Source organism: Corvus moneduloides, chromosome Z (genome assembly GCF_009650955.1).
Source record: "Corvus moneduloides isolate bCorMon1 chromosome Z, bCorMon1.pri, whole genome shotgun sequence".
Lineage (NCBI taxonomy): Eukaryota > Metazoa > Chordata > Aves > Passeriformes > Corvidae > Corvus > Corvus moneduloides.
This window is the reverse complement of record NC_045511.1, coordinates 70917769-70924219: the sequence shown is the minus strand read 5'-3', so window position 1 is coordinate 70924219 and position 6451 is coordinate 70917769. Positions and strand designations below refer to the sequence as shown.

General features: G+C 35.1%; 1 long non-coding RNA gene across 1 annotated transcript; it reads right to left on the bottom strand.

The window, feature by feature from the left end:
- Positions 1-220: 220 nt before the first annotated feature.
- LOC116438302 lies at positions 221-4824 on the bottom strand. Its single transcript, XR_004237661.1, has 3 exons — positions 4585-4824; positions 3316-3381; positions 221-1204 (listed from the first exon to the last, which is right to left on the bottom strand). It is a non-coding gene; the product is annotated as an uncharacterized LOC116438302 (long non-coding RNA).
- Between the last annotated feature and the right edge of the window lie 1627 nt (positions 4825-6451).

Here is a 6451-nt window from a genome sequence, read left to right as displayed (position 1 = left end):
GAAGTTGTCATGCATATAAACATTTTGACTTGTCTAATATTAATCAAGAATACATTTGAATGCATTATGCAGAGAGTAGAAAACGGGCAAGAACATATTTTTAAAAAGGGTAAAAGACAAGGTGAAGTCAAGATCCAAAGCAAGTCCCAGAAGGCACCCACAGCATGGATTAGTCAAAATGTAATGTCACTAGTGAGGAAAACAAAATTTATTTAATTATTTAATTAGCTGCAACAGAGGCGGGGGGGAGGGGGGGGAGGGTTGGGACCACAACAAAAATAACCCACCACCAAAGTTGTCTGTAGAGCATAAAAATACTGACACATTCTTTTTATCAAGGTAACAGAGTGTGCTCTGTTTGCTATGTGTGGTAAGAAAAACCCAGGACGAGAGAAAAGCTACAACAAAAACTTTAAATTATACAGTAAATAACACAAATTCAGGAAAGTTTGGTTGCATGTTTTTGTTCAAACATCATTTTAATGCATTAATGTATTTTCACATGTTACTTTGGATAAATTAACAGCCATTTGCAAAGACCTAGCATAGCTCTAACAAGCACAGAAACTACTGATACACTCACAAATGCTTTAGGTAGCAGTTTCTTCTCTTGTATGCCTTCAAGGATTGACACATATACTACAATAAAAGGTTTATCTTCATGCAGTTGAGAATAAGGTAAAGATTAGAGGGAATTCAGAGGTACTTAATTAAAGCAGTTACCCTGACAACATCAAGCAACAGTAAACATTACAGTACAATACAATAACTAGCTTCTTATAGTTATCCATTTGTCTAGACATGCTCTGTTTCTGTGAACTCATGCTCATTTTCAAAACTGCAATTATAAATCTTTCTCACATGAAGTCCCAGATCCTTGCATAATTCCTCTGATTTCAGTGGAATTAACACCAGGTGGAGATCTGGGCCAAAGAGTCAAAATTCTAAAAGCTTCTTGGCACTAGATGGAGATTTCTCTCAGCTTTGTCCTTGGAGTTTCTTGGCTTGTACTCCTAGCCCCTTAAAATCTTCTGTAGTTTGCTGAAAATCCAGATCTGGGAAGTAAAAGGTGCTCTCATTAGCTCCTTTCTCACTCCTTCCTCTGCTGTCTTTGGCCTTGCCTGCAAACACCTAATTTCATGCTGACTTTTTGGACTCTTCCTTCAGCATTTACCTCCTCTTCAAATCAGAAGTCATACCTGGCCTAACTCAAAAAAAAAGTAAATAACATTTTATGTCCAATTGCCAAAGTAGGTGACTTAGAGCAGGAGCTGGTTTACAGTTTTCCACATATTTAATTCATCCTATGTCTTACACACACACACAAATATCCAAAATATCTTTCAAAGGACAGAAAGCAGCTCTACACAAGACAAGGGAATCTTTCCCTTCCAGATCACCAGCCTAGTAAATTGATGGATATACAAAGCTGGAAATGTTCATGCAAGTACAACTCCAACTATTGACAGCAAGCCACTGCTTTTAACAAGGGTTTTCAGCAGTTTTAAACAAATCAATGATATTATTCTCTAGGCCAGTTCAGTTTTTTCTTCAGACCTCTTACTAAGAGTTTTATATCCAGGAAGCATTTCAAGGATGTTTTTGTGAGGAGTACACTTGAAAGAGTACTGAAAACCCTTTCTGACATAAGGAATAACCTTTGTAAATTTTCCAAACAGGAAGACTCGGGGTAAGAATTCTGTAGTGTTGAAATGTTTACAGTGGTTTTTAGGTAGCTTTTCAAGTTAGCATCTCATACTTCCCCATAGCTTTTAGTGAGTAATAAGACCCGGTTATTTGCCATGCATTTTATAGCAATTTCTCCCTCTACAGTTGGACCCTGGATGTCTGTATTATAGTTATATGGCACAAAGGAACTGAATTTTTTAATTAAAGTGAGAAAGATGCTTGTTTAATTACACTACAGACAATATGCTATTAGTCTAAAAATTTTTTTAAAATATTTTTGCCCTACAAAGTGCAGGAAATATTAGCTCACTACTACTTCTCCCGTGTTTATAAAAGAATTATGCAGTGACAAATACAAGTTTTCAGGCAGAAGGATATAACAAATTATTAAAGAGTTGTGGTTTTCCCCCAACTTTGTTCTTTCCAGTTATAGTAGATTTTAACATATTGGTCAAAGTTGCTGAGAATCCTTGGTTTTTCTCATGTAGAGATGCCAGTAGAGCAAAAGCTCCACCCAAATACTATTAGGCTAGGTAGACTGTCACATTTTCATTAGCCATCTCTGTGTATAATTGTCAAGCAAAAAAAAAACCAGAAAAGGACAGCAGCCCTGGTCCTTGCACTTTTCTAAAATATTTATGATCTGGGTATCTAGACAACTATTTCTAACAAAAAAAATTATATTACTTTTTTCTGGATATTACAAATCCTTCTGACTGCATCTCCCATAATAAGAGTTCATGGTTTAAACTGTTAGCCCAGGGGAGTCAATAAGATGCAAAGTTCCGTACAGAGCTTTAATAAACCTACAGGGCAGAGGGATTGAGGAGTTATGAGTTCCAGCCATGTCCCTTATTATATAAGGCTACAACTAATATTGCTTCTTGCTTATAGCTCAGAAATACTGCACGCAAAATTACCGAAATAAAATAAGAAAAAATTTAAGAATATTAATGCTCAGATAATGAAATAATTTTCACAGGAAATACATGGTGCAGCTGCAAGTGTACAAGTGTCTTAATCATTATATTAGCAAGAATAAATCTCACTAGCACTTCCAGAGCTTGCTTTCATTCACATATGTTCTTCTAACCTTTACCCTACCCATCATGCTGCAATTACTTTGATCCTCCAGCCAAGAGGAGTCCAAACCTTTTGGATGGAAAGGGCATTAAAAAAATTTTTTTTTGCCTTCTACAGTGGAATTGATGATTTCCTATATCCTTCTCCTTAAAAAGAGTTTGCACAGCATGAAAAATTTTATAAACACATCAAATTCAAGTTGCACTAGTAAAAAGAATTTAAACCACACTATTTTGATATTTTGACTGTTTCTAAAGTAATTTACAGTTATTTGCTGAGAAAAAAAATTTTAAAACAAGACAAAAAAATTAAGACCACAAACAAACAAATCCAACAAATAAACAAACAAACAGAATCACAGAAAGAAAATACCTCCCACAACCCAAAAGACTAAGAACATTACAAATTTCTGAGTTAAGAACCAGGTCTTCAAAGTGAGAATGAGGTAGACCCAAGAAACAGAAGGGCAGACTTCAAACAGTTCTGTCCTCTAATAAAGTTTTACTTAGAAAACAATCGTCTTCATTGTAAGCATCAACATACCTTTGTACCATGCTTCTGCCTCCTTTTCAGTCTCCACTTGCTTCTTTCAATGCCTGGACTATTTCACTTCAATAAAAGCAGTAAGATTTTGGAAGTGAGAAAATATACAAAAACTGGTCAGGTGTGTCACTTCGTCTCTTGCCACAGACTATCTTACTACTCCTTACTAAACCTACTCTGTACTACCCACTTTCTTACTACAGACATCAAATAGCAGAAAATATTAGGCATCAATCCTGAGTCTTATCTATCTGTCACTCAATAGGTAAGCACCTTGTTCCTCAGTATTTCCTTTTCCAGCTGATGTACTCGTTTTCAGATAAATTCTGCTTGGGAGGCGGACTAACTCTGCAACTTAGTTTCAAACTTCATTCTATCTAAGAATGACTTTTTCAAATTTTTTTTATAAAACACAGAGCTCCAAACTAATCTTAGCAAGCAAACCCCAAGACAATTCAGACATGAAGTTCTGTGACTACGCTATGTCATCATAGATCTTCAATCCTCAGAAAATGTCGTTTCTCAGGTACCCAGAGAGGAAGGGTTTGTCTAGTAAGTTTCAATATACCTTTCTACTTTTCTATACTTACTTTGTGTCTTGTTATATTCATAATTTACTGGCTTCCAAGCTTCTAGCCTTTTTCTCCCTATTGCAGAAGAAGATGCAGTCTTTGTACCTTCTTCCAATTCAAGAAATTTAAACATATTCAAGGAATTCTTTTCCTAAACAGGTTTAATTTCATTTTAAAGCTGATCCCTGTTAGAATATCAGCAGAAATTCAGAATATTTATTTGATCTAGACTTTGAAAAAAGCCACAAGAAAAAGCTTTCTTGTGTTACATCTCAGACCTTGCAGAGGGTAATGCAAATTTTACCTGTGTATAATACGACCAGTTGCATCTTGTCTGGTTTACCTTGTAGGTTCCTCTACAAGAAATCAAATGTTCTTATATCCCTTTATATATGCTGCTATATACTTTGGCAACATCAACATTCCTTGAATATATTACACTTGAAATGCCGTAGTACTGCATTTTTGGTGGCCACTGGTGTGTGCCAAGTTTGGTACCTTTAATTCAAACAGTTTTGGCTCTAAAAAATCTACACAATCTCATGGCCAGAAATAACCATTATTCTCCAGCATGAGCACTTTCTAATTTGTTACATGTAACCCAATGACCCAAAAGGTCAGATCCTTCATTCTAATTACAAGGTAGAAGCCCTAAGCCTCCTTTAAAAATCATTTAGAGACCATTTAGATAACTCACCTGTTAGGTCATTTCATTCCAACCATTTGCTTTTCAAGGGTCTATTTCAGGTGCAATTGAAGGCTTCATAACTCTTTTGGGTCTTTTTGTCCACCTTAAGAAAGTTTTATTATTGTAAATATCCCTTAATAGAAAGTTTTTGACCAAGCTCTGGGTTAGTTATTTGGGTTAGTTATTTGTTTCTTCTGAAAACCTGATTAATGTACTGGTCCAGTTTCTCAGTTTCTGCAAATTGTCACTTGTACTGAGTACAACAGAGTTAAAACACTTCTCTCCATCTAAGAAACTTCCCTGTGTTCTTGTAAATGGGAAAATTCATCATTAAGTTCACCACAATAAAAATAGAAAAAGCTTTTTTAGTAAGTATTAAACTACATCAGCAACAAAAAGAACAGTATCAGATCATTTTCTGTTCAAAAATATCAGGTTCCATCAAGCACCTCTTCAACCAGATTTCAATTTCATATCACAGTCTCTAGGTCAATATCTGCAGTAGCTTAATACAGATATTTGTGAGAAAGTTTGCTATTTGCTTTTTAAAATATTTTTACAAATTGCTGTGCCCTGGGGACAAAACCAAAACCCAAACTAAAACAAACTAAACACAAAAAACAAAAACAAACAAAAAGATTGCCACTGCTATAACTCCAGATATCCTTTTGCGTATGGTAAAAGGTCTAATTTCTATTACAAAGACATTTTCCTATTTTTATTAAGCTTGTACAATCTCTTCTGGACTTCATGAAAAAACATCAATACCTCAATTTTTTCTCAGTTACTACTCTTAAAGCTCTTGCTTTTTGAGTGGAAAAAATAGCTTAAAAATCACAGTTAATTTGGAACACCTTACATAGCCCACATTTGGTTCAAATTAGAAATAGACAGGAAAACAACCTGTTTTCTTTTCTTAAGCATAAAGAATCCTAAAAGCAGAAAGACAAAAGGGATGTACAAGTTTGGGGGAAAGACAAAATAAAGCTTTGAAGAGAAGTGAATACACAGAATCAAGAAAATGTATAAGAGATCATTGACAGGGTCCCACAATACTACACACTAATATGGGAAAATTAACTGGTGCAACAGGACAACTTCTGTTTCACATATTTTTCAAACACTTTGCTCTTAGTGGATTAAGTTGCTTTGGTGAAAACAAGGCAGGGGGCAGTGCAGAGGGAATAACAGTTCTACCAAGCCTACTTGTAGGTACCTAGGTGAATTTAACAGCTGACTCTTAACTAAATGCTGGAGACTCTACATGCACACTTTGTATCGATTGGAAGAGAATTTCTTCCTGAAGACTGCGAAAATAGTTTTTGCAGTTTTATTCTGAAGAGTAAAAGGGCAAGAAAAGAAGAATGAGAAAGTGAATGAAAATGGAAAGAAACAAAAGGTTTTCATAGAGAGGAGAGAGCTAATTTTTTAAATATTCTTAGGATCATTAAATTATTCAGGGTTCTCAAAGATGTGGAAGTCAACTCAACATAGAAAACAAAAAATATCCATGCTCCACTAAAAGTATCCATCAAACAAAATTTTCATTCTTTGCTTGGGAAGGAAGAACAAGTTGCAACAGAACTTTTCAGGGTCTTCTTCCAACCACTCCAGTATTTGTCCTTTTATCAGTTCCCACATTTTATGTATGAAGTAGAACAAAAGGCAAAGTATGTGCCAGAACTAACCAAAATTTAACTAGGCTTGAGAGGAGAATTAAAGCTAATCTCAATCCTTTATTATGTATCCTTTATTATGTAACTGAGTTACACTTAAGGGTCAATTTACTTCCAATGTAAACACATGTCCTGAAGTGTCTGAAAATTACTGCCCCAACAGGAAAATACAGCATCTTTTCCATTTCTTCTTAGGCTGC